Below are 21,145 nucleotides of genomic sequence, written 5' to 3' on the forward strand. Positions count from 1 at the left end.
ACACAAAAATCAATAATCATATTAATATAAAGAAGAAAAATATACAAGATCATTTCAATAGACAGAAAAAGCATTTAACAAAATCTAACATCCTTTCACAATAAAACATTCAATAAACTAGGAATGAAAGAGAACCTCCTCAATGTGATAAAGGGCATCTACAAAAACACACCTCATACTTAACAGTGAAAGACCAAAAGTTTTCCCCACAAAGATCAGGAATAAGACAGGATGTCCACTCTCACCACCTCTATTCAACATTGTTCTTAAAGTTAAAACCAGTGCAATTAGGCAAGAAAAATAAATAAAAAGCATCCAAATAGGACAGTAAAAAGTAAATGATCTCTATTTGCAAACGGTAGGATTATATATATATAAAATCCTAAAGAATCCCCCCAAAAAAGCTAATAAAGGAGTTCAGCAAAATTGCAGGACATAAGATCAATATACATACTCGGTTGTATTTATATACATAAACAATCCAAAAAATAGTAATTCTACTTAGCATCAAAAAGAATACAAAGGAGTAGATTTAACCAAGGAAGTATGCAATTTGTATACTGAAAACTACAAAAACATCTTTCCTAAAAAATCAAAGAAAACGTAAATAGATCCATGTTCACACATTCAAAGACTTAATATTGTTAAGATGACAATAACCCCCCAAATTCATTGACAAAGTCAATGCAATCCCCATTATAATCACAAATGCCTTTTTTTTGCAGAAATGGACAGAATAATCCTCAAATTCATATGAAATTGCAAGGGACCACAGATAACTGAACCACTCATGACACAGAAGAACAAAGTGGGAGCATTCACCCTTCCTGACCTCAAAATTTATTACAAAGCTAGAGTAATCAAAGCATAGTGATACTGGCATAAGAACTGACATACCAATCAGTACAGACTTGAGAGTCCAGAAATAAACCCATATATCTATCGCCAACTGATTTCAACAAGAGTGCCAAATCCATACAATGGGGAAAGAATAGTCTTTTCAACAAATGGTACTGGGACAACTGGATATCCACATACAAAAGAATGACTCTGAACCCCTACCTCACACCACATAAAACAACTCAAAATGGACCAAAGACTAAAAATATATGAGCCAAAAGTATAAAACTCTTTGAAGACAAGGAATGTGCATCTTCATGACTTATGGATTTCACAACACATTCTTAATTAGAACACCTAAAACACAATCAGTAATGACAACAACAAAGGAATTAGACTTCACCAAAATTAAAAACGTTTGTGAGTCAAAGGGCACAATCAAGCAAATAAAACAAAACAAAACAAAACAAAATCCACAGAATGAAAGTGCTTATAAACCACACACCCAATAAGGGTATGCAGAATATACATAAGGCATTCTTACAACTCAACAAAATGACAAAGAACCCAATTTTAAAAGGGGCAAAGGACTTAAGTAAATATTTCTCCAAAAAAGAGGTAAAAATGGCCAATCATCACAGGAAAAGATGCTCAACACAATTAGTCATTAGAAAATGGAAATAAGACCACCTAGTGATAGTTCTTCAAATACACTAAGGTGACTAGTGAAAAAAAATGAAGGAAACAAGTGCTGGCATGGAATTGGAGAGATCAGAAACCTCAAACATTGCTGCTACAAGGAACATAAAATGGAGAAGCAGGTCAGAAGGTGATGTTGGGAGTGGCGGGGATGAGGAGTAACTGCTTAAAGGAAACAGGGTTTTGGGGCACCTGGGTGGCTCAGTTGGTTGAGCCTGTCTTTGGCTCAGGTCATGATCTCACAGTTCATGGGTTCAAGCGCTGCATCAGGCTCTGAGCTGTCAGCTATCTGTGCTGACAGCTCAGAGCCTGGAGCCTGCTTTGGATTGTGTGTGTGTGTGTGTGTGTGTGTGTGTGTGTGTGTGTGTGTGTGTCTGCCCCTCCCTTCTCATGCTCTGTCTCTTAAAAATAAACACTGAAAAAAAAAATTTTTTTTTTTAATAAAAAAAGTATTTAAAAAAAGGAGACAGGGTTTCTTTTGGGGAGATGAAAATGTTCTGGGATAATGAGGACAGGTGCACAACATTTTGAATATAATAAAAACCAATGAATTGTATACTTTAAAATGGTGACTTTTAAGTGAATATTACATTTAAAAAAAAAAAAAGGACAAAACAGGTACTCTTTAACTATCATTCCCTAAAACTCTCAGCCCTAGACAACCACCAATCTCTGTCTGTATAGATTTCACTATTTACATACACAGAAGCATGCCACATGGCCTTGCATGTCCGGCTTTTTACTTGGCATATTATTTTCAAGGTTCGTTCATGTTATAGCATACATCAGTAAGTCATTCCTCAGTATGCCCAAGTAATATTACATCTTATGGCTATAACACATTTTGTTTATCTACTCATCAACTGATGGGCATTTGTGTTGTTTCTACTTTTGGGCTACTATAAATAATGCTGTGAATATCCGCCTACAACTTTTTGTGTAGGTAGAGGTTTTCATTTCTCCTGGGCACATACTTAGGACTAGAATATGTCAGACAAATGCAAGCTCTAGGTTAAGGTTTTCAGGAACTGCCGAACTGCTTTCCAAAGTGGCTGCACTAGTTGACATTCCCACCAGCAGCATGCACTGGTTCCAATCCCCTGAACGTGTGACTCTTCATATGACGGCAACCATGAACTGTTGCTCAAAAAAGAGACTGGAGGACCCTGAATTGGAAAGGACAGACAGTAGAAGCAGAGACAGTCCAAATGGAAGGCTACATAAAAAGGCTCCCAGGGATGGGAGAAATAGAGGAAATGTTAGACAAATGGTACAGAGTTTGTAAAGAGAAAGTTCTGAGGACCTAACGTAGAGCATAATGACCACAGTTAATAATACAGTATTGTAGGTGCACCAGGGTGGCTCAGTCGGTAAGTGTCCGACTCTTGGTTTCGGCTCAGGTCATGATCTTGAGGTTCATGAGTTCAAGCCCCACATGAGGCTCTGCACTGACCATGTGGAGACTGCTTGGGATTCTCTCTCTCCTTCTTTCTCAGCCCCCCCCCCCCCACATGCACACACTTGCTCTCTCCCTCCCTCCGGCTCTCTCTAAAAAATAAGTAAACTTAATGGAAAGAACCAAAATGTCCAACGACTGATGAATGGATAAACAAGATGTGGGGTGTATATATATATATATATATATATATATATATATATATATACACACACATATATATACACACACACACAACGGAATATTACTCAGCAATCAAAAAGAATGAAATCTTGCCATCTGCAACAACGTGGATGGAATGTTAAGCGAACTTAAAGACAAATATCATATGACTTCATTTATATGTGGAATTTAAGATACAAAACAGATGAACATAAGGGAAGGAAAGCAAAAATAATATAAAAACAGGAGGGTGGCAAAACACAAGAGACTCTTAAATACAGAGAGCTGAGGGTTGCTGGAGGGGTTTTGGGTAGGGGAAAGGGCTAAAAGGACAAGGGGCATTAAGGAGGACACTTGTTGGATGAGCACTGGGTGTTTTATGCAGGGGATGAATCACTGGATTTTACTCTTGAAATTACTGAACTAAATGCTAACTTGGATGTTTAAATAAATAAACTTAATACTGTATTATATACTTGAAATTTGCTGACAGTAGATCTTAAGCATTCTCTCCACCATGCCCCCCCCCCACAAAAAAGGTAACTATGTGAGGTGACATATGTTTAACCTTGATCATGGGAATCATCACACAATGTATCTGTGTATCAAATCATGTTGTACATTTTTTTAAATTTTTTTAAATGTTTATTTTTGACAGAGAGACAGAGAGCCAGAGCATGAGCAGGGGAGGGGTAGAGACAGAGAGGGAGACACAGAATATGAAACAGCCTCCAGGCTCTGAGCTGTCAGCAAAGAGCCCGACGCAGGGCTCGAACTCAGGAACAGTAAGATCATGACCTGAGCTGAAGGTGGACGCTCAACCAACTGAGCCACCCAGGCACCCCATGTTGTACATTTTAAATGTATTACAATTTTGTCAATTATATCTCAATAAAGCTGGGGGTGGGGGGGGAATAGGCTCACATGCAAGCAGCAATAGTAAAGACAAATATCAAACTAATATTAAATTCCAGAGAAGAGACTCCATAGAAGTTGATGTTTAAATAGCAGATAAAGAAGAAAGAGAACTAAAAAATAATACCAAAATTTCAAGCCCGGAAGATTAAGAAAGGCTAGGGATACCACAGATGGAGGCAGTCTGGCTGGGGTGTCAGAACCCAAGCAGGCTCTCTGCTCTTCCCCATTAACAGCCACATCTGATTGCAGTGCCAGCCGAGTCCCCAAAACACAATGGTGAAGGCTGGCGTAAACAGATTTGGCCGTACTGGGTACCTGGTCACCAGAGCTGCTTTTAACTCTAGTGAAGTGGATAGTCACCATCAATGACCCCTTCATTGACCTCAACTACATGGTCTACATGTTTCAGTATGATTCCACCCAGCGCAAATTCAATGGCACAGTCAAGGCTGAGAATAGGAAACTTGTTATCAACGGAAAGCCCATCTCCATCTTCCAAGAGTGAGATCCCACCAACATCATATGGGGTGATGCTGGTGCTAAGTATGTTGTGGGGTGTACTGGGGTCTTCACCACCATGGAGAAGGCTGAGGCTTGTGTGAAGGGTGGGGCCAAAGAAGTCAACATTTCTGCCCCTTCTGCTGATGCCCCCATCTTTCTGATGGGCGTGAACCACAAGAAGTATGACAACTCCCTCAAGATTGTCAGCAATGCCTCCTGCAACATCAATTGCTTGGCCCTTCTGACCAAGGTCATTCATGACAACTCTGGCATTGTGGAGGGACTCAAGACCACAGTCCATGCTATCACTGCCACCCAGAAGACTGTGGCTGGCTCCTCTAGGAAGCCATGATGGTGGAGAGGCTGTCCAGAACATCATTCCTGCTTCTACTGGCACCTACTCTGTAGGCTAGGTCATCCCTGACCTAAATGCTAATCTCACCGGCATGGCCTTCCGTGTCACTACCCCCAACGCATCAGTTGTGGATCTGACCTGCTGCCTGGAGAAAGCTGCCAAATGGGATGACATCAAGAAGGTAGTGAAGCAGGCATCGGAGGGCTCTCAAAGGAATCCTGGGCTCCACTGAGGACCGGGCTGTCTCCTGCAACTCTAACAGTGATACCCACTCTTCCACCTTTGGTGCTGGGGCTGGAAATGCCCTTAGTGACTACCTTGTCAAACTCATTTCATGATACAGCAATGGATTTGGCTATAGCAACAAGGTGGTAGGCCTTATGGCCCACATGGCTTCCAAGGAATAAGAACCCCTTGGCCCACCAGCCTCAGAGAGAGCAAGAGAAAAAGAGACCCTCAGCTTCTGGGGCGTCCTTGCCCCAACTCATCCTCAAACACACGGAGAATTCCTGACTTGTACACAGTTTCCACCCCAGACCCCCTGAATAAGGGGAGGGGTTTGGAGAGGACTACCTTGTCATGCACGATCAATAAAGTATACTGTACCCCTGGGGAGCGGGGGGGAGACTAGGAAAGAGTGCAAGATTTTGGATCTTTTAGACACACAGAGTTTGACATGATGATGTGACACTGAATTTCTTGGGAGAGGATTACAGAAATCAAGGAAAGGGATGATAATTAGAGAATCACCCCAGAATTAAGAGAAAACTAATTACCATATTCCAGCACATTTTGCTATTATTAACCTTTTACCTCATTTCCAACTAACGGACTATTCTTGAGAGTTTGGGTAACATAATGATAAATAAAAAGCACCTTGAAAGCCAGGATTTTCTCAAAAAAAATTTTTTTAAAGGACTATTTGACTGGCAGGGCATCCAAAGGGGCTAGAACTAGATAAAAGTCTGCCTAACAAGAACAGAGTTCAAGGTACTATAAAAACTAAACATGGTAGGTGGAATCTATCCACTTAGGCAGGACAGAGTCACCTACACATATTTAATGAGAAAATATTCAGAAGGAAGTCTCAGTATCAGGTTAATGCTGCACCGGAACACTGGCTAACTAGCTCTACAAGGTAAGGGAAGTGTTAAGAACGAAGGACAGGAAGGCCAACATCAGATCATTCGGTAACCACCAGTTCATTCAGCAAATAAGTACTGAGAGCCATTAAGTGCCAGAGAATTGTGAACACAGATGTGAAAACTGCCTTTGCGAAGCTTATAACTTGATGGTGGAGAAAGGCAAATAAACAGTCAACTGGTGAGAGGGGAGGTTATTCAGCAGGTACATTTAACAGGAAGGAGGAGGCCCAGTAGAAGAATCATAAAGAATGGCTACGCAAGGGAAGTTATATCTACATTGAGACCGAGGAGTAGAATATAACTGGCAACATGTACAGAAGTCTAGAGATGAGAGAAACCAGACAGATGAGCAGGGAAACCCAATTAGTATGTTAAAATCTAGAACAGCAAGTGCCTTATAAGGTAAAAGCTATATTAAAAACTTTGGGCTTCTTTTGAAAAGCAAAGAGGTATTATGAAATGAATTTATGCACAAAACTAAAAACTACTAGTCAGACTACAATACAAACAACAGATTAAATAAAAACTAAAAAAAACAGGAAAACCAGATTACATTTATCCAGAAAAGACATGGTAGGTGTATTAATGTTTAAAAATATATACATTAACAAATCGGTAGTCTGTTCTCTCTCTTCCAAAGAGAATTCTACCACTGTAATCTCAATTTTGAAAGCAATTTGATTTATTATAGAATAGACTGAGATACTAAGAAAAGAATTGATACATCAAGAACACAGGAGAGACTCAAGCTAAAACTCAGAGAGTTGGTGTTTATTGTTTGGGAAGAGACTGGTTTAAGGAAGAGTCTGAGGGCTGCTGTCTACTGTGATGAGAAAGAATCAGAAAAATTCATGAACTGATAAAGAGAATTAAGTTTTGCTGTTCCATGAAACCACTTATTTTTCAAAAGAGCAAAGTAAAAACAAATGGTGTGTCCATTTTTTGTCAGTGCTGACACTTGTGCTTCTTTGACTAACAAAGTTAAAAATGGACCATGAGAGAGCTGAACTTTATGCAGGTTACAGTGTCTGAATATGGAAGGTGTCAGTGAAATGAAGTGGATAAATTCAGGAAATATTCAATTAGGACAATGGTGAGAATCTGATGACACATAAGAGCAAAAGGAGAGAGAAAAAGAGCAGTTAATGAGAGCAAAGGCAGTCAGTGAAATAGTTAAAGGAGGAGTAAAAAGGTTTGGAGACAAGTTAATGAGTTCAATTTAAATTGGGTAACAAAAAAAAAAGAGATATAGAATAGAACAAGCTATTAGATGAGATGGAATCAGAAAAATAATTCAGAGTAAGATAAGAAAAAGAAAGAACAGATAGGACAAACAAAACAAAAAGCAATATGGTACCTCAAAACACCAGTAATCAGATTAAATGCAACTAGTCTAAATGCATCAATTAGATTATCAGAGTGAAAAAGACCCAACTCTATGCTGTATAAGAAATCTTTATTTTTTAAAAGTTTATTTTTCAGAGAGAGTGAGCGAGTACGCACAAGCAGGGTAAGGGCAGAGAGAGAGAGAATCCCAAGTGCCGGAGATGCAGAGCCCATACGGGGCCTGAACCCATAAACCGTGAGATCATGACCTGAGCTGAAATCAAGAGCCAATGCTTAAGGGACTGAACCACCCAGGCACCCCTAAGAACTAACTTTAAATGTTAGGACTAGGAACAAGAGAAATATAATGAAGAAGCAAATTGTAATGTACAAAGCAAAGAGGTGGCCCTAAACCACAGAAATGAGGAGCTTTGTTTAGTACAAGAAGGGGGCAGGGGGAAGGGTCTAGAAAAAAAAAAAAAAATTCCTAATATTACAAGTAAGTGTGGTCCAGATACTAAGTTTAGGGTGTACAAGTAAGTGTCCTGAAGGTCTTTACAACCTGATTATACAAATTTTAATCATTAAAATGTATAATCTTTCTTCAAAGTCCACAACTTGGAAACACTGGCAGCTCTAAGCCTAAAATGTGTCAGCTTTATGGTTGTAACACTTTCCTACCACTTATATCCTCTTCCCTCTTCTGCCAGGTAATACACAAAACACGATGACAGTCACAGGGGCGGGGGCAGCTACACCTTAGGAAACGTGTGTACTGCATCAAGTATGCATTTATAGGCCCTTAACAATTAACAAAGCCGGAGCGCCTGGGTGGCTCAGTCGGTTAAGCATCCAACTTAGACTCAGGTCATGATCTCACGGTTCATGGGTTCGAGCCCTGCATCGGGCTCTGGCCTGATGGCTCAGAGCCTGGAGCCTGCTTCTGATTCTGTGTCTCCCTCTCTCTCTGCTCCTCCCCTGTTCACGCTGTCTCTTTCTGTCTCTCAAAAATAAATAAATGTAAAAAAAAAAAAAAAAAAAATTAAAAAAAAAAACAATAAAGGCTTCCTCACCTCTTCCCCATTGCATTCCTATTTAATAAATTTAAGCTAAAATACTTTCAAATGTCTAATTTGTATCTCTTAAGATAGAAAGCTGAGTATCCATGTTGCTTCCCTTCATAAATCTAACACTGTGTTTGTTCCTTGATTCTTTAATGCCTACATTCTTTAAAATAGCAATGCAAAATGTTATTTGAATTTTACCAAATACATACTTGGACCACTTTTTAAACTTTGAAATAAAAGTCTCAAACACTGTAAGAAGTTGTGCTAATTACAAGAAAGGTGGGAACAATATGATGAAGATCCAACATGCTTAGCATGTTATCTTTGTTTTATTCCTCTTTAGCAAAAGATGGTTTTTGAGAAAGAAAAGCGTAAAAAGTATTTTTTTTTTCGAACTTTTACTCTGAGAAGACTGAAAAGTTCACATCCATGGTTGTAATTTGTTTCTCTTGGATCTAAACATACACCCACCCACTGGCTTCAGAAAACTGCTTGGACAGAAACCTGAGACAGTGATACTTCCTGGAATTTCAATTGAAAAAAAAAGAAATTAAGTATCCTTTCCATGAAGGGATAACCAGTAGCAAATAATGCAAATGTTCTTTTAAATTAATACCCATTGGTAAAAATCCATTCTTACACAAAAGATATATGCATTCATTCAACAGTTCTACAACTATTAAGAAGGTGATTTATAGAATGATTTCCCCTCTCACACACTTGATACACAGTAAGATTCCATTGAACATTAAGCAAAATGTAGGAAAAATTTATTTACCCACAGTTTTGCAGAACATTCTTAGTCCCCAAAATGCCTCCCCACTTCTCTTTGCTATTGACTGGCTGCCTCTCCATGTGAACAATCAGATTCTTAGGAACAAAGACTGCAATCTTACACCCATATCCCTAGAGCCTCACACAGTATTCGGCATATAGTAAGGTAGTCCAAGATCATAGATCTGATAAACGAGTACTTGGATCATATTCACTAGGTAGTATGCAGCTACAAACAAATCCCAGTAACCACAGAAACAGACTCAGTTCAGGAATCACTCCAGATCCTTTCCTCTCTCTTCATCCAAACTCACATGGTTGTCCTTTCTCTGTATGTATTTCTAAGGCTGAAATGACCAGTTTTGAATTCTTAGTATCGGTTGGTCTTACTGTGAGCTTATCAACAGCTCAGGCTTACTCATCTTTGAATCTCCAGCTTAAAACACAGTAAGAGTGGACCCAAATTTGTCTCATAATTGCAGTACAAATTCCAAAGAAAACTCCTTCCTTAAATCATATTCCCAAACTTCAGATTTTGTAGTAAACACAATGTACTTCATTGGTAACAAGATTTACCATTGCAATTAAGTTAAATATTTGATCCTAGTCCCTTTATAAATAAATAGTAGCTAAAGAGGAAAATTCATAGCACCAAATTTTACTGCACAGAAATACAAAATGAGGCCTCCTTGGGCAGCCTCCTTTAACAGACAGTAACAGTCACTAGAACAGATATACAGGGTAAATATATGTTCTCCATAAAATCTGACATGTAATATTTCTAATTTTTTCTTTAATGTTTATTTACTTTTGAGACAGGGAGAGAAGAGCATGAACAGGGGAGGGTCAAAGAGACAGGGAGACACAGAATCTGAAACAGGCTGCAGGCTCTGAGCTGTCAGCACAGAGCCCGACACGGGGCTTGAACTCACAGACCGCGAGATCATGACCTGAGCCGAAGTCAGACGCTTAACCGACTTAGCCACCCAGGCGCCCCTGACATGTAATATTTCTAAAACACAGATATCTGTAATTATGTCTCTTCTTTCAAAAACAAAAACAAAAAACAGTAATTTTTTTTTAAAGGCTTCCAGTGGTTCAGCAGGGAGAATGAATACCAAACTCTTCAGTAGGAGCTCCTAAGTTTAGCACTTGCTGGCTCCAATCCAGATCTTCAACGTATCTTCTGCTTCCCATCTCCTAATCTCCGGCCCTACCAGCCCCCTCAACACAAAATGAATCTTCACGCTTCCGTGTCCTCATTAATGCTGACTCTTCTCTGTCTAGACTGTCTATTTCCCGTGTCTATACTTAAAAGCTTGGGTTGGATTTTTTTTTCTTCCAGGTATAAGGTTAAAAATAAGCAGTTTGCGAACAAAACCAACAATAGCTCTTTTACTGATTTCTAAGTCACAGGGTATGCAGAATAAAACATGAGGCTAGGGGGAGCCCAGTCAAGTTATGTGGTAGTTTACTGGGTGCACACGTGCAAACACACACATGCACACGCGAGCGTGCTCACCAATCACAAGGCCGTGAAAGAGAAGCCTGGTAGATGGCAAACCAACCCATGAGGCAGCCGCTAGCATTCTGATAGTACCCACTGACAGAGTAACCAGGATGCCAAGAGCAGTAAAGTCAGACTAAGATGGGTCAAGAGTAATGCAGTCCCTCCCCTGAGACAGCCCTAACATATACATGGTGGGTGATGGCAATCCTCCCAATGGGCAGAACCAGGGGCAGGAAGATCCAATCAGGACTCACACTTCAAGGACAAGCTAGGTGTAATCACTACTGTTACTAATCTAATCATCTACCGTATGATCCACCCAACTGATGACCTACAGAATGTGATTTACAGCTGCTCAATAGAACAGGGCAGAGGGAGGTCTCAGGGAAGCCTGACCAACAGGGCTGACCACTGACATACAGGATGAACGGAAATGGGACCGGCGGAATGAATATCACTGGTTGTCAACAGTACACTCTGCCCTTGGTGAGGGAAGGACCTTCGTGATTGGACCTATAAAAGCTACACTGAACAGATACATGCACATTTACATATTGTGCTTAGACGCACAGAAAAGTATGTGTATATACATACATATCAGACAAAAGGGTTGAAACAGAGTACTCCTGACAACTCAGCTGCCACACTCCACTCCCCACCCCACCCCCCTCCACCCCCCGTCACCATCTCCCTGACCTTTTCCTCCCACCAGAGTCAACCCCAGACTAAGGATGTTAACTAGTTCCATTCACACCATTTAGATTCAGCCATCATTTGCTGATCTTATCCTCATTCTCAATCCTTTCACATCTTCTCTCATTATCACCCCCTATAGTTCCAAGTTAGTAAATGTGAGCCAACAAAACAGCACAGTTATAACAAGAAAATTTGTTTTTGTTGTATTATCTATATAGTCAAAATAAATATTCTTCTCATTGAACCCCAGAGTAATAAGAACAGGGGAGGAGGATAGTTTTTCTCTTCTGGACAAGAGCTGGTCCCAGGTATCTAACAATCAATCCCCTGGGGAGGGTTTTCCTTCTACTTTTACCTCTAACCCTATAGGAATATCCATATTAAGAAAGTTCAGCTCTGACATGGAGTTTATTGTAACAGGGTCTGTCCTGTACCCGTTGTATATTTATCTTAAATACACATGCACACACACACGCACACACACACACACACACACGTAATGGCATGACAAGGCTTGGTATCATTATAAAACAAGGCCACTGATGGCTAGACATATACAAACACTGTAATCCCTGTGCACTTCTGCCCCAGATGACAGGAGTCGGGCTGCAGCAGAATCAGCTCTTGTTGGGAATCAGTGAGCCAGCTGTCCAGGAGGGGCCAGGGCTTATGTGATCAGATCTTCACTTGTTTCAAAGACTTCTTAACAGTTCTAATAAAGACTTGTTAGGCTTTTATGACCCTGGAGAACAACCAAAATGATCAGCCTGTCCCTTTCAGACACACATATCTTTAAGCAATAAATGTACACACTTCCTACTAATTGAGAACTTCCAACTGAGTCTATATAAATGAATGAATGCCCTATGGATTATTATTTCCCAAATTAAGTACTACCAGCTTAAGAATTTACAGAAACACATTCTCCATATTTTGCCAAGGGAAAATAAGCAGCTTTAAAAGGATAAGGTTGGGCGCCTGGGTGGCTCAGTCGGTTAAGCGTCCGACTTCAGCTCAGGTCACGATCTCGCGGTCCGTGAGTTCGAGCCCCGCATCGGGCTCTGGGCTGATGGCTCAGAGCCTGGAGCCTGCTTCCGATTCTATGTCTCCCTCTCTCTCTGCCCCTCCCCTGTTCATGCTCTGTCTCTCTCTGTCTCAAAAATAAATAAACGTTAAAAAAAATTTAAAAAAAAATAAAAATAAAAATAAAAAAAAAATAAAAGGATAAGGTTGTTGTTTTAACCCATGTGTACATATTTGCAGATAAAAGACAGGACATGCTCAGCCCAAATGATAATCCTAAATGTGGACAATGACACTTTTTTGCTTTATTTCTATTTTTTTATATTATCATGTTTTATTCATTGCATATGTGTTACTATGATTAACAACAACAACAAAAAAAAGATTTAAGGGGCGCCTGGGTGGCTCAGTCAGTTAAGCATCTGACTTCGGCTCAGGTCATGATCTCACAGTTCGTGAGTTCAAGCCCCACGTCGGGCTCTGTGCTGACAGCTCGGAGCCTGGAGCCTGCTTTGGATTCTGTGTCTCCCTCTCTCTCTGCCCCTCCCCCGCTCATGCACTCTCTCTGTCTAGCAAAAATAAAAAAAATAAAATGTTAAAAAAAAAAAAAAGATTTATATAGATTCAAGTCCATTAAAACAAACACTGTGAAGTTTTCTCCCTTTATTTCTGGACTCCTGCTTTAGCAGTTTTCAAGACAGTGCAAAACAGGATGAATAAGTCCCTGCAAAATTATAATAAACTGGTACCATGCCATGTGGTATAGATTAACCTAAAACAGAGGTACATTCATACTATCCCTCTTTGAGCTTGTCACTGGTATACAAGAAATTACTAGACTCTAAGAGGCACACGCTTTCAGACACGGTTACGTCAGAGGCCTTTTTTTTTTTTTTAAGTCAGATTTTAACTGGATTTAAAAGAATGAGAGGAATTTCCTGGATTTTATCAAGCCAGTTTCCCAACAGATTTTCACCCACACTTCTTAATACAAGGATTAAAGCCACTTAGCAAATTAGAGCTCATTCTTGCCACTCAAAATGCTATTAAGAACATATAAATTAAGAGATCTTTGAAAATCAATACACATCAACAAAAGGCTTAGAGCTCCTGCTCAGAATTCGTTGTTATAACAGTTTCCTATAAAGTCGGTTGAAAAGCATCAAACATACGAGGGCCTAAGCGCAGGCGGGATCTACTTTCAGACCACACAGCACTAGGGAGAGATGGGGAACACAGATCTACACTTGATGGAGAAAGAGCCTTTCTTGTTTTGTTATCATAGGACAAGTATCACTGTCAAGTCTTCACCACAACTTCATTAAAATACCAAGCCATATATACGCACAATTTAACACAGCACAAGGACAGGGACAGATTTTTCAGAACTGCAAAATGGCATCTGCAGAATGTCTCCAAGGAACGACAAAGGCACTTCTTTGGCCCTGACAAAGAGAACAATGTTTCCACTTGGACACTACAAGACTATTACATTTCAGAGTGGGGGGGGGGTGGGGGACGGGGGGGGGGGGGGGGGGGGGGGGGGGGAAGAGGCAATAAAAATTAACACAAAACAGAACTGAACGAGCAGAAGGACAGCCTGTAGGGAAGAATTAAAAGAAAGTATTGAGGATACAAGTTTCACTCATTACAGTGCACAAAAGTAAGAGTCCTTATGGTTTTAAAAACTGGGGAATTTCAAACATTAACTTTGAAAAGAAAACTTACAACTAAAAAAACTCAGGGGGCGCCTGGGTGGCTCAGCCAGTTAAGCATCCGACTTCAGCTCAGGTCATGATCTCAGTTTGTGAGTTCAAGCCCTGCATTGGGCTCTGTGTGGACAGCTCAGAGCCTGGAGCCTGCTTCAGATTCTGTGTCTTCCTCTATCTCTGCCCCTCCCCCATTCACCCTCTGTCTCTCAAAAATAAGCGTTAAAAAAAATTTTTTAATAAAAAAATAAAAAAACTCAGAACATAAAACTACTCATCTCACCAAATCAACCAAATTTTTTAGGTTTATAAACACTGTGCTTCTATAATTCACGTTGCTTAAAAGGCAGCTTATAAACAAGCTACACATATTTAATTTCTCATGACCACTCTGAGAAATATAGTATCAACACCTCCATTTTACAGATAGGAAAGGGGCTATCAGGCAGATCTAATCTCAATTCCAAGTCCCTAACTTATTAGAGCTAGGACTTTTGAGTTTCTTTCCAAGACACTTTTACCTTGATTCTCAGGACTATCAACATCAAAGAACAGTCACAAAGATTAAAAACAATATTGTCCAAAATGGGAGAATATATTTCCTAAATATATATATATTTCCTAAGATATATACTACAATGGAACTAGAAACTTAATAAATTAAGGGTGGGGAAATGAGGATATACCTACTTTTAATCAACCAAATAACATTTTCTAAACACTGTTAAGAGACAGGTTTAAGAAACACCTTCAGGGGAAACACACACACACACACACACACACACACACACACACACACTCATCTGATGAGTGCCAAGGGTCAGGATTAATTATAAAAAGTGAGTATGTGAACACACTGGATGAAGAAAGATCATAATCAGGGCCTTATGCTGTTCCTCTTTCACTTGAAGTGTATGTACTTTATCTGCAGTAGATAGTACCCTAGAACTTGATGCTTTTGTATCGTGGAAAAAACAGTTAAAATTATGAACAGCACACTCTGATTAAAATAAGTAGAACCGTACATATTTTACCAACAGGTACATTTTTCACATAACTATTTCTTCCCCATAAATTGTTAGCCCTACTTTGAACCTCTACACAACCTCAGTAACTGCAGAAAGAAAACCCAAATTCTTCCACACGAAATGCAGAGTCCCTAGACTCTGGCTGGACCCTCCTTTCCAGCCTTTCTGCTGAGTTCTGCCCATGAAGAAGGGTATTGTTAAGAGAAACGCCACTCCAATTTGCAGGCTCAGTCCGTCAGCCCCTTCTCAAGGGTCAACGGCATGCCTATCATCTCCCCTATCATGGGGCCAAGTCCAGCTACCATGCTAGGACCTGGCCAAAGACCTCCCTGCCACTCCCAGCTCAATGTCACCTGATCCCTCCCCCTTTTCTCTCAGCCCTTTCCACAGTCTGGGCCCTATGCCCACCTTTCACCTACTAAATACATCTGTTACTCCTCTCTGTACCCTCCACAGCAAAAAACACACCCCTTTGCACAAACTTATGCTTAGTGCATTTGGATAGAAAGAAATGAGGTTGGAAGAAAATACCTTTAAGAAACTTAAGCACCGATTTTTTTTCTCCAAACAGTTCTAGGCATCATGAACTTATTTTTCTATTATCCAACATAATCACCTTAACGATTCAATAAAGTAAGCCTAATATTAAATAGCACTCTACTGGTATATTATTTTGGCACATTTATAATGAGAAACCTCATGCCATCTTTTAAGATTCATATTGGCAAAGTGTAAGGAACGTAGGATTTACTATCTTCAGTCTGCATGATTGGTTCTCATGGATTTAAGACTGACCTAAAGGCTATTATCTTCAAAAAGGTATTAAATTCTACGAAAAACAAAAAAAAATGGTTCCAAAGTAACTCCTTTGACAACATATTTTCGGCTATACAGTCCTCCTGAACAGTATCATTTTAGATAGGGGAAGGACCCAAAAGAATTTAGCCAATCCTTTATATCACAGACACTAGAGAATCTAAGAAATTTTAAACCGAGCAACGTGACTGAGGAACCTTCTTAGAATATCCTGGGCAAAGGCAGAAATCTAACCTCCTGGCAAAGGAGATCTGCCAGGCGTTTCTCATTTGCATTAACCTGTTAAATCAACCAGGTGATGAGCTCATGTTTCTGAATGAATTTGCCGCTCAGCATTTTCTCAAAAGCTTTATTTTTCCCCAAACACTTTCCTCTTGGTATCTTCTCCCACCACTCTTCACACTGCTGAGCTCCCACTTCCCTACAGGTGTAAAAATTGTACGCAACTGTAATTAAAACACAACAGCCACAGGCGTTACTATAATCTCTCCTTCAGGCGTTACTATAATCTCTCCTTCAGGCGTGGCGTTCATCTGATGGAAGGATGGAGGGCCTTCCTTCCCCCATTCCAGTCTGCCGTGATCCAGGAATCACGGCAGAATGCAGGGACAAGCAATGGCGGGGAGAGTGGAGGGGCACCTGTCCAGGAAAGCAGCAGCTGTGGCTGTCAGAACGGAGGCAGACGACCAGGAATTCACTATTTTATTCTTCTGGAACACATACATATAATCGTGTAACGGTTATACAGAACTTTTAGAATATGGCTATATAAATACAATGTAAGCCTGTCTTCCAGGAAACCTGGCCAACCCAAATACCGCACGCCCAAATCTGGACCCTATCTGCGCTGGCTCCTCACTGGTCTTCACTCTCTACTTACTTCTGCTGCATGACGGCACCGTCGGAGATAGAAGTCCCGGATATTCGTTCCGTTCTAGGAGAATGGCACTGAAATAACAAATACCACTACCCTCTTGCGGTCAAAACAGAGCATCCAAAAGAAAAACACCAACTCACATTTACTGGTAATGTTTTCACTGGGTAATCAGAGAGCTCTCCAGAACTCACACCTGCAGCCCAGGTCTGCAATCAGCACCACCACCTTGCTCATTGGCACCGCACGATCCAAGGACACCTGGATTAGGATAAACGCCTTAAGTAGCAGTGCTGACACAATTCAGTTCCTAATGCTTATGTCACAGGGGGCCCAGCCCGGGTCAGAAAATAATACGACCGATACGAGAACCCAACAGTAAACAGAAGTATCTTTAGGAAGCAGAAGTCCTTTTCCAATCATAAAATTCCCAAGTTATTTTATTCCTTTTGCAGAGCCAAACAGAAACAGGTGGAAAATAATTCCAAAAGGCCTCAGGGGTATGCAGATCCATTATTTTTTCAATGTGACAAAAAAAAAAAAAAAAAAGACTCCAAGAGAAAGATCACACTCTAGCAACACATGAAACTTTCTGCACAAGTGCATTGCCTCCAAGCAGCTCTTTCAGGGAAAGGTGCAGACATGTGTGTGCACACACATCACACAATGGATACTTGCTCCGTAAAGCGGTGTGGCTGTTTTCCTGTGCAGTTCCCGGAATTGGTCTCCTTTTGTATCAAATCTGTGTCCTGACACTTTTCTACCGTGAACAAGTCAACAAGGAGACGGGGAGGGCTCCAAAGCCTATTCTAAGGCAAACAGCTTACTGAGACAGGAAAAAGGCAAGCGGTGGATCAAAAAAGAGATTCTTTATATTAAACTAGCTTTTTGGCACAACACTAGAGAATAAATTAAGTAAAGTATTATAAGAAACACCGAGGACCATCGGGAGAAAAAAGATTTTTCTTTAGTTCTGTGTCTTCCTACTTTAGCCACCCAGGCTGTTCCCATCCTATTTCTCCAGCACCCAAGCTGTCATCTCTAGTCTAGTTCCCCACCCACCCCAATCATTTGGAAAACTTCTGGAAAAGCACTAAAAGTATAATCAACTTCGCCAAATGACATTCACATTCTGTCCCCACCCTAATACTTGGCTATCTATCCTTATTTCGCGATCTCTTTCCACTCTTTCTGTCATCCTGCCCCCACATACAAATATATCCTAGTAACTGTTATTTCCTTTCTTCCCCACTCCCTATTCCTGAGATTTTCTACACTAAATTTCTTCATCCCCTTCAGTCTGCCTTCAATTCTTCCCTCCAGATGCAGAGAGCCAAGATGTACAAAACCATTAAGTCTTCAAGACGCAGACAGAATTTAATATGCTAGGGACTTTTGGTGGAGGAATTTTTCCAAGGAAAACAGAAACGAAGGATTCTCCCTCACCTATTTTTCAGACCTCCCTCCTATCTCACTAAAGTCCCTGCAGCTGTTTTACAGTTTGCTCTAGACTGACTAAGGTCAAGCAGAGGTGAGGGCGAGTCTGAGACTGGGTGCACCAGGACATCATCTGAAGCCCTAACTGCCTCAGAAAGGCCACGGAACTAACTATCTGTTGACCCAAACCGACAGGCAAATCATGCTAGACTTGTTTCCTTCTGCAGAGATATTCCTGAGCACAACAGCTCACAGAGGTGGAAAAACAAAGCCACGTGCCCTGATTTGCCCCAAGTGTGCTCAGCACCTTTTTAACAAGTCAGAGTAACAACAGCGAACCAGGAGCTGCTGTGCTAGAACCAGGAAGACAAAGTGAGGGGACAGAGAGAGGCAGGAAGGAAAGGGATGCTAGGACAACCTCCCCATCCCTGAGAAGCTGATAAACTAGACACTAACACACACAACCCCCCGGGAAGTTATCATTCATCAAATACTCAAATGTCAAGAAAACACTAGAAAAAAATGCCAGAAGACTGTGTGAGCAACTGCCAAAGGAATGATACGGCCTAAGAATTCCTATAGGGATTCGGGGGGGGGAGGCAAATATATTCCAGAGTGGAAGAAATTTGGCATAGGAGAAGATAATTAATTAATAGTTGGGCAAAACCGCTAAAATGTTTTCAGAGATTTATTGGTTTTAACACAGCGGAAAAGAAAAACTTCCAATATACTGATGCTTATTCTATCTAAATGTAAAACATACATTTTTAACTTCCACTCCTTTCAGGTTCACATCAAATGGGCCTAAAATAGCAGCAATTCAGCCACATCATAATGGTTTTCAAACCACTCCAAATTACTTGGGGCAAATTAACTGTGTGTCTGGGCAGTTTCAAGGTTTCAGGGTTTTCATACTCAAGGTTCTAGTGAAATGGATTTAACTCTCTAGGGCAATGATCTCTAATTTATCCTAGAGGCTAATACTTCACAAATTCTCGCCAGTAAAGTGAAATAGGCAGAGTGTAGGAAGTAAACTGGAACAGGCAGTGGTTAACCAGTTCCAACGCCGGTTCTGAAAGTAACAATTTCAAGCAAGTCACTTAATGTCACTTTACTAAATTTCCTCATCTATAAAGACCTGAGGATAGATTAATTCTCTCTTAAAGTGCCTTACGGTTCTGAAATCCCACATTTAAAAAAATTACTTTGACAGGGCAAACAGCACACAAAATAAAGTTGAATGAAAGTGGTTTTGATATATATCAAAACCAAATATATAGTATGAGCCCTGCTTTGTGAAATGCATACAAGTACATTTACTGAAGCATTCATTCTATAAGCTATGAATGTAGGGTACAAGAATAAAAACCACATACTATTAATAAGTGATTGTGTCTCAAAGGGAGAATAAAGCTTTTATTATTTATGGTTCTCCATATTCCAAATTTTATTCAACATGCAAGTTTACCATTAAAAAGATTCAATCCCTTGAATCCAGGCTTGACATTTGGAATACAAGCACTTTGGCCTCTATGAAATATGCTGAAGATCAGAATTCTCTTAGCAACACTATAGTCCAGTCTTCAACAAGGAGGAGGAAGAGAGGGGTGGAAACCCTCAACTTTGTTCTTCCACAGCTACTTTTCTCATCTAGTCTGAAGCCCCTCCTCTGTCCCCACCCTTCCCCAGAAAAATCTCTTGGGAGTGATTGAACGCAAGTAACCTAAAACTGGAATTTCTGGGACGGTGTGCTTTTCAAAAAGCACTGGTTTTCCATCTACCTCTACACACCCATACACATACACACACACACACAGAATTGAATTTCATACTTATTTTTTGCAAAAAAAACACCTCACAGTAGTACTTAAGTGTTCTTTTTAAAAAGGGTGCAGGGGGCACAAGGCAGGGGCAGGCTATGTAGGAAAAAAGAATGATGTGGCACCCAAGGAGGTGACGTCATTACCAGCCATGGCTCTGAATAGTCTCTGGAAAACAAGCTGTAGCTAGAATCCCTTAGCCCACCTAACACTGTTTAACAAAAACACAGTCCTTCCCTAGGCCCAGAAAACCTTACTCACACATGACTGCTCTTCTTTAGAAACCCTAAACTCAACTATTCAGCTTTAAATGTTTTGTAGAACACAGCATCAAATATGTTAGGACCATTTTTAGAAAGCTAAACTTTAGCTTCTCTAAATTTTATTTAATATCTGGCAGGCCTGAGAAGAACTAATTCTGCACTCTGCCTATAGGCAGGATACAGGGACTCCCAACTCATGGCAGGAGCCAGTCATTGGCTTGGAAAAAAGAACCCTACATACACCCCAACTCCAAATGGAGGGAACACTTGGTTGCGAAAGGGGTGGGCACAGTGGGGAATGAGAGATGTCAAAAGTGAAATTGAGGGGTGCTTGAGGGGCTCAGTAGGTTAAGTGTCCAACTCTTGATTTCATGGTTCGTGGGTCTGAGTCCCGTGTCAGGTTCTGTGCTGGCAATGCAGAGCCTGCTTGGGATTCTCTCTCACGCTCTCAAAATAAGTAATTTTTTTAAAGTGAAAGTGAGGGGCACTTGGCTGGCTCAGTCAGTGGAGCATGTGACTCCTGATCTCAGTGTTGTGAGTTCAAACCCCACACTGTGTGTACTTTTTTAAAAGTAAAATTAAAAAAAAAAAAAAAAGGAAAATTGAGAGGTGAGCCTCAATAAAAAATACAATGCCAGACTACTCCTACAGATAAACATAAAATAATTCAGGTAGAATGACGGTTTCTAACATAAACACTAAGTTAATGTTAGCTATTATTGTCTT

At 40.4% G+C, this 21,145-nt stretch overlaps 1 protein-coding gene and 1 pseudogene across 21 annotated transcripts in view; one reads left to right on the top strand and one right to left on the bottom strand.

Moving 5' to 3' along the window:
* Positions 1-21,145, bottom strand: part of EPB41L2 (erythrocyte membrane protein band 4.1 like 2) — a 219,757-nt gene that overhangs the window by 145,540 nt on the left and 53,072 nt on the right. The window contains exon 2 of one of the 21 annotated variants that reach the window (XM_042939810.1): positions 17,043-17,160. The exons of 18 other annotated variants lie outside the window; for them this stretch is intronic. The gene's annotated coding sequence lies outside the window, so the exon portion shown is untranslated. Of the gene's footprint in view, positions 1-16,905; positions 17,014-17,042; positions 17,373-21,145 lie in introns of those variants that run through there. 2 more of the 21 variants (XM_042939809.1, XM_042939811.1) reach the window with 2 other exon arrangements.
* LOC122220381 lies at positions 4,349-5,338 on the top strand (annotated as a pseudogene).

Source organism: Panthera leo, chromosome B2 (genome assembly GCF_018350215.1).
Source record: "Panthera leo isolate Ple1 chromosome B2, P.leo_Ple1_pat1.1, whole genome shotgun sequence".
Taxonomy (NCBI): domain Eukaryota; kingdom Metazoa; phylum Chordata; class Mammalia; order Carnivora; family Felidae; genus Panthera; species Panthera leo.